The following is an 8,534-nucleotide window of genomic DNA, read 5'->3' as shown; positions in this document are numbered from 1 at the left end:
TGGCCGTCAGTAATGGATGGATGCATGAAAATTGTAGCGAATGGGCATAATCATGCAAAACCATCACTCTGGTCTTTTGAGTCTAAATAAAAATACTTCATTACAAGTTAAAGTTGCAATGATAATATCATTTAAGTAAAAGTACATAAGCATTATCAGCAAATTACAGTATGAAAAGTAAAAGTACTCATAATTCTGCATCTTGTGAGTGTTATACTATTATATATCGTATTAATAGATTAGTATTACTGATACATTAATTTGTAAGCATTTCACTCTTTAGAGCTTTAACTATTTATTCTATGTAGCTACTGTTGGGTAGTTTAATCTATAACAATACGGCATATTTATAAACTACTCATGTTTTATATGTTAAATAGTCACATAAACGTAGTACAGTAAAATGCATAATATTTCAATTTGAAATGTAAAAGTATAAAATAGCATGAAGTACCTGAAATTAGTTCTTAAGTACGGTACTTTAGTAAATGTATGTAGTTACATTCCAACACTGTTGAGTGCTACTTGGGTCACACTACTTGTGTGACAACATTGCGTCCACACACCCAGACTCGGGTCAAACAACAAAAAGGTGAGATGCATTTACAACTGTCAGAGCAAAGCATTAAGATGGAGTATTTAAAGTAGCAGTAAGTTTCAAGTTGGTCCAAGCTACTGTACCATACTTCTATACATATCTGTTTTTCAGCACAGCACTGCAACAGGTGCAGCATATGGCACTAATGCTGAAGGAGGCTGCATTTGCACCCACAACAATGTGAGGTTTATGTTAAAGCTCCTATCAGGTGACAGATTTATGTAGTTAGTTGCTGACTGGAGTTCAGTTGACCTTTCTGGTTATGTGTGCAAGAGAGAGAAAGTAATGAGCAGCTCATAGCTAATGTTTATGTGAAGGTCAGAGGTCAGCTGCAGCTAAACACTCCTGAGCTGCCAGAGATCATGTGCCTTGCTCAAAGACTCCAGCACCACACACACACACACACACACACACACACACACACTGAGTGGTTGCTTCGATTCCTCACAATTTACAGTGGATTAGGAGCCTCACTGGACCCATCAAGCGATAAAAGACAAGACTGTGTTTTTTTAGCCGTTTCTTGACTCTCCAGTCAAAACCAGTGAGGAAAAGGTAATGCTTTGCTTCTCTCAGCCACTATCAGGCTTGGCTTTAACGCGCCCTAGTGGAGGATTGCAGTTAAACAGGCTGCAGTTGTTTTCAACAGCTACCTTAAAGCCAAAGTCAAAATTAAAATCCATGAAGTCCAAAGTAAAATGACATTCCCATGATGGATTTTTACTGTATAGACAGGTTGAATTAAAATACAAAGCAAATAAAAATGGACAGTTACTCATGCCATGACACTTTAAAGAGAGATTTGTAAGGTGAAATTGTTGTTACATACAGTTTTTACAGGGCATGTTTCTATATTTTTGCCGCTTGCTGTCTCTTCCCTCTCTCTCTGTGAAGTGCCAGCAGGAAAGCTTGCTTTGAAAGAAAGAGTCTATCGGCGGCAGATGTTCCTCCGGCAGTGATGGAATGTGTGTGTGTGTGTGTGTGCGTGCGTGCGCGCGTCGGTATGTGTGTGCAATTGTGTGTATGCAAATTAGTTCTGCTTTCGTATTTCTTAATCTTGTAAGGTATTTAGCATTTGTAATGTGTCATGACAACATTTCCCTCACTGTGTGCGTGTGTGTGTGTGTGTGTGTGTGTGTGTGTGTGTGTCTGTCTGTCTGCACTCCTGCCAGACCCTGTCTGTGACCACAACTGTGTGCAGAATAACAATGAGCATCTCAGGCTACCCAGACTGTGTGTGTGTGTGTACGTGTACGTGTACGTGTACGTGAACGTGTACGTGTGTACGTGTCTTTGCCAAGGGCTAGTCTTGGCCTATTGAGTTTAAGAACAGACTTAAATCCCTCCTCCTCTCCAGTATGCAGGTGGTTTTGCAAGTTTTGTCCCATTAAGATTAACATTGCTGCGGACCATTTCCAAAAGCCATATGTGGGGTTTTTATTCCCTACTTTTGAGAAAGCTGTTTCCTGTTATTTCGGTGCACTATAAAACACAGCTTGCACAGACTTACAGAAACTTGCTCAAGATACAGTAGTATTCATCACAGTACAGGTTTTGTCACCTTTATTTTTTATGGTGGGGAATTCTGTGTACAGAAGAAGCAGGAGATGACTGTCTACAAGCGTTTGTCTCTCCTTGTGCTGTCTGTGTGTGTGTGACTGTTTACATACCTCCAGCTCTGTTTATTATTATTGTGTGTGTGTGTACATGACTGTGGGGACCTTTGGATGAATCAGTCTTTCCTCAAGGAGGAGGACACAGATCATGCATATGTATTAAAGCCCTAGCCCAGCCCCTCCCCCCCTTTGTCACTGTGTTGATTTGTATGTTCAACACACACCAGAGGGCAGACCGACGGCTGTGCTGTCTAGACACCTTATTTATGTTTGTGTGCATGTGTGAAAGACAGTGACCACCCTCAGAAATAAAAGTGACTTCTCTCGTGACCACACACAGCAGTATTTACTGGTGGGCTTGTACTTGCAACAGATCACCCAGTAAAAGCTCTACGTGTGTGTGTGTTGTCGTCTACATTCCTCTGTACTCCTGATTGGGTGAGTGTGCAGCATTCTATTTAATTTGCGTGTCCAAGGCGACAGCTCATTAACATGCAGAGGAGAGGGGAAAGGGGGGCAGTTATGGGAATTATGCAGATTGGTGTGCTGTCTTGTCATCAACATAAAGCAGGATCGACATTCTGACACATATACACACACATTTCTGTACACATATTTATTGTACACCGAGCTACTTTGTTGACTGGTGAGATTGTTGGCATATTTTTCATGACTATTTTCTGTACCTGCATTCTTTGTCTTCTATGACACTCGTGCTAATGAAGCCCTCTTAATGTATCAGACAGCCATGACTGTTGACATTTCCAAAATATAAGCCTTCAGTTGGCAGCTTTGTTTTGCAATACTGTCTTTTCATTCTACTCCTGCTAAAGTGAGTGCGGTTTAGCCTGTCAATACTAATTTGGTCTGCTGTGTAAGAATAAGACCAAATACATTCAGTTTCATATGTTGTCCTCCTTATTTCCTACGCCAATTTTGCCAGTTTCTTTATTGGTGAAAATCATTCTTTTCCAATATGTTTGAAAGTTTCAAATTACAGAGTTGTTGTAACGATGCCATTAACATTTGAAATGCATGTTACCCAGCAGTGTTTTATTATTCAGTATGTACAGAAAAGGACAGTTTGTCTAAAGGACAGTGGTTCCATAAACGAAGCACAAAAAACAAAAAAATTATCCCTAAGTTTGAGTTTTTTTAAGTGTTATACAGTAATATCCACCGCTTGTCGCCTTGTTGGAGGCCCTCGTGTTGTTTACTCTATGACAGTGAAACTGCTGTGGATGAAAGTGTCGGCCTAGTAACTAAAACATGTACATGTATTTGCTGATAAGTTGTTGTTTTTTTTCATGTCCTATCACCATATAGGAGTGAGACGCACAAAAGAAAGAGTCGGGCTGAAGGAAGCAGGAGAAAGAAATCGAGGGAGAGAGAGGCTGCAAGTGTGTGTGTGTGTGTGTGTGTGTGTGTGTGTGTGTGTGTCTGCCAGGCTACTGGTGTGAACCAGCTAGTTGATTGTCCTGCAGCCATTGATATGGAGATGGAGAGGGAAGAAAGGAACTGTGTGTATGTGTGTGTGTGTGTGTCCTGCTGCAGTAGAGTTGAATCGTAAAGTGTTGAGTGTAAAAATCAAAGACATTAGGTCATTTTATCCAGAAATGAATGAAATTATCACACCAAGAACACATTTGAGGTGCAATAAACAAAGCAATTAGTGTTAGTTATTCAGTTACGCAAGTGCATAAATGGATAAAATGCAGAAATCTGTCCCTTACCAGTAAGTGTTTTGTAGCCAATAAGATACTCTAAAAGATATTATGTGATGATAAAACATCTCTAACACTCTGTTAAGAAATGTCTCACCTGAGGTAATAAATTAAAAGTAATAAACTAAAACTAAAACTTTCCATTAAAACTCCAGCTGGTGTCTCTTTAAAGCACAGTGAGGCAAGTCGTGCTGCTAATATCAAATTCCTCATTACCATTAGATTGAGCGAGGGAAAAACACTGACTGGATGGTGTCTAATGTTGTACCTCGTGACAGCTGCTTGCAGTTCATTCATGAGGCAGAAATGTTTGGATTACAGCATCAAGACAAGGTACAAAATAGCTATCGTGCATCAGCAGAAACACTGAATGATATAATCATTGAATGACGTAACATATGAGCATATTTTATCATAGACACACAGACTACACAGAACTACGGGTGAATTCCTAAGTTGCTGGGACCTTGAAGTGTAGTGACTTACAGACGTTACATCTAGTAACAAAATGTTACTGATTATTATATTAGTTCCTACATTATACACCCCATACATCCTAAGTCGAGAGCAAATAATTCACACTTAACTCATTATGTTGCATTAAGGACAAATGGTTTGAGAGATTCACAAGTTGGAACTGCTTCTCTCCACCACATAACCTCTACATTCTTTAAAACACTTTACGGCCCCAACACCATCACCTGGATACTACACCGTCTTTAAGTTAGCAGAAGCCCCACTTGGAACCTGCAACATTGCTTTTGTGGTAATGACTTTTCACACATACAGTAGGAGGATCTGTGGGGTTCTGTGTCCTTTTCAAACATGACACATAAATGTGAAATTGGCCGATCATTTACAGATTACAGTGACACGTTCTTAAATTGAATGTTTTTTTGTTTTTTTAAAGCAACATGTCAACAAAGTCTTAACGATGTCTTGAAACGGGAACAGCTCCAGGTTTGTTCTCTCTCTTCAGTATTTCTGAATGTTAATGAATGTCTTCTCACAGTGCTGTTTGTAAAATTAACAATCCTTTTTTTTTACTCTCACCTTCATGTCACCCTCCCTCCCCCATGTCTTTATTTGTCTCGCTTACACTCTCCATTTCTTATCTCCACTCATTTCTCCCTCTGTCCTCTGTGCTTACTGGCGTGAAATCTGTAAAGCCCCTCCGCCCTGTTATTCCCTTTCTCTTTCACTTTTTATACCTCACTCTCTCGCTCTCTTGCTCACACGCTCACACACTTTCTCACTGTCACACACTGTCATTGCTGGTCTTTTGTTTCTGGTAGAATGAGAACCAATTGCCGTTTGGCACCATATATATATCATTCCTTTTCAAAGTAAACCATTTATGGTCCGGGAGATTAGAGAAGCACTCTGATCTATATTATCTATCTAGAAATGACAAACTTATGTGAACTGACTCAGGCATGTTGGTATCTTGCATCATTTTATATGAACATTAATCCTCCAAATAGCAGTTTATTAAGACTGGAGTAACTACATTTCAGGTGGTGGTATTGTTGTTGATTACATAGATATTATGATTATTATGTCTTTTTACATGTAATGTTAAAATCTATAGTGGCTCTCAGCACAGATCCATAGAGGTATTCACTGTGACAATAAAGAACAAAAGGAGCCAACATTATAATTAAACCCAAGTCTCTGATAGACCTATAGGTTCAGTGTCAAAACAGCTCCCACACATTTTTTTACAGACTGATCAGGTCTGCCCCTCCTGAATACTCCGGCATCTGTTTTTAATCTGGGTAACCATCATTTACACAATATACTGTATGTTGTGGCTTCTTCTGTAGCTCTATGCTCAAACTGAGGGAGAGTTATATAGAAACCAACACATAATCTATTGATAGACTACGTCCGCAAGGTCCCTCTGTTGTTTAACATGCATGAAAAGATGCACACTGAAGTTTAATTGTGGCTTCATGTTTCTAAGCAACTACTGAGAAAAGGTTTGAAGCAAGCCATGTATTTGTAGAAATTGTGTGTCAGGGACAGAAAAGGAATTATTCTCCAGGCAACAGTATAACCACATTTAGCAACACCTTACATTGAAACTAAGCAGTGATAATGAATTGATGAATGTGAACTTTTCTAAGTTTTGTTTTATAGACTCAAGAAATTTAGAAGATTTCTTTTAGTAAGGCTGTGTGAGCTCCTACACCAGTAAATGGACTTAGGCAGCAGATTCTCCACAGCTAACACCATCGTTAGGAAGTAGTTTTACTGCTAAGTGGGCTAAAAGCTTTTTCTTACCTTCTTATTTTGCTTCCAAAGACATAAGATTGGAAACAGATCATTGTAATTATCAGTCTCGTTCTGAAAACGTTGCAGCAAGACTTTTAAACCCATAGAAAAAAAGAGTAGTTATTTCAGGTTATAGTTGTAGGCTAATAGTTAAGAGTGGTGTACAGATTTAGCATTGCTCTCCTATAACACTGTCAGACTCTTCACAATTGACATTGATATGTCAAAACTTGGAGCCTACATTACCAACAATGCAACGCGACCGCTGACAGTTTGATTGGAGGTTCGGATGTGTTACGCTGGTAGCAGGTAATGTAGCCTCAAGCCGCTAGCCTCAAGCAGAGATGAGGAGCGGGCTACAGACGTCTCGTAAGGTCACCTTTTTCTAATTCCACACCTCCAGATTATTTTTCATTTTCAAACTTGACGTCTTCAGGCCCAACTGACGCCAACTCAAGTGACATCACTTAAGGCAATTTTTCAAATTTGACACAGCTCACCTCTGGAGCCACTAAAGGCTTTACAACTTCACATTAGTTAACGTTAAGTAGTATTACACAAGACACTGCAGTTCCCCTTTAAGCTCATTAACTTATTGGTAAATGTCTTCTCATGTATCTCATGAAAAGTGTGATATCTGTGACCAGTAAATTAGACAGTTTAAAAGCTTTTTAGCCAAAATATCTTAGAAGTTTTGCACCAAAGTTATCTGACATTTGATAGAAGAAAGCACTGTACATACAAATGCCAGTGTAATATGCACAAGCTTAAGTAAGTTTATTTATTTAATAGGTCATTTGCCAAAAGTAACACATATTTCAACCTGTTTCTGTTCTTAAAGACACTCAAAAGCAAGTCATTTCAGCTGTCAAACCAGCAATGATTATATGGCTTTATATATATATCTATATTAAATGTCTTTGTGTGTGGTTTAGAAAGTTTGTTCTTAGGTTAGTCTGAGGGAACGTGCAGTGGAAATGTTTGTTTGTTTTTGGGCCGATTGTAACTCTATACTGTTATGAATAAGTCATGCAGACAGAAACTCTACACACACTTGCATAAACACAGAAGGATTCCAATGGGGGGACACAATAATACATACTTTTATCTCTCTTTTTCACACTGTCAGAGCTTAATAGCATGAGTAACCAGGTTTTATAAGAGCTGCTGAAAATCATTGGATAGGACAAGCGTTGGAGGAAAAGAGAGGTGAGGGACGGGGACGTAAGGATGGAGGAAGGGAAAGACATGGCGTAAAATAAAGAAATAGAAAGAGAGGAAGAGATGGAGACGGGGGATGTTAGACTGGACACTGGAGAAGTGGGACAGGTGTGCGAAATCACTCAAGCGGAAACACAACATGTTAAATAGGGTGGATGTTTTAAATTTGAATCCAAAATGCAATGAAAGCCAAAACTCTAAAATTGACCACTATCAGCAATGTGGGAGGTCTAATTTAGATGTTTCTCATAGCTAAGTTATCTCCTAGAGTTGTGAGTCACATAGTGTTTTGTTTTTTCAATGAATCATTACTATTACAAAGCACTTGCTCATTGTTTGTACTGGCGAATCATTCAGCTCTCCACTCCATAAAGTTCACATTATAAATACAATCCCCTACAAAGAGATACATTAAAGAAATAGCTCAACATTTTTGGACGTACACTGGTCTGTCTGAATCTGGCGCCAGCAGCCGGTTAGCTTAGCATAAAGACTCTCCCCCTACCAGCCCCTCTGAAGCTCACACACTATATCTTGTTTGTTTGTTCCAGTTTCACTCTTTATGCTAAGCTAACTGACTGCTGGCCCCGGCTTCATGTTTAGCAGACGGAGTGTTATCAATTTTCTCATCTAACTCTTGGCCAAATTGTTGAACTATCCCATTAACATAAAGGTAGAACGAGTAAACAGTACGGTTCTGTCTGAAAAGGTTTTGTCAGTGGATGCATAACTGTGTGTGTGTGCGTGTGTGTGTGCATGTGGATGTGCATGCAAGTGTCCAGGATGATTGCTGGATCCAGTCAGGCAATCATCCATCTCAGAACGGAGGAGAATAAAAGGGAGGATGAATATTTAAATCTGCACGGCTAACCAAAGGTCTACTTTCAATTTGATGTGTGCGTGCCTGCACCTTCCCGTAGAAATATGATGCATTGCATCTGGAACCTGCTCTGGCGTTGCCTTGGTGACGCCTGTCACGCTGGCAGGCCCCCGTTGTGTGTGTGCGCACACACACACACACACACACACACACACAGTGGTAATGAGAGACCGAGGGACTGGCAGCATGCCAGGACGGTCTACACACACCCCTTCCCC

Source organism: Micropterus salmoides, unplaced genomic scaffold (assembly GCF_014851395.1).
Source record: "Micropterus salmoides isolate LMB-PRFRI ecotype aquatic unplaced genomic scaffold, ASM1485139v1 Ms_hic_scaffold_10, whole genome shotgun sequence".
Classification (NCBI taxonomy): domain Eukaryota; kingdom Metazoa; phylum Chordata; class Actinopteri; order Centrarchiformes; family Centrarchidae; genus Micropterus; species Micropterus salmoides.
This window is presented reverse-complemented; position numbering follows the sequence as displayed.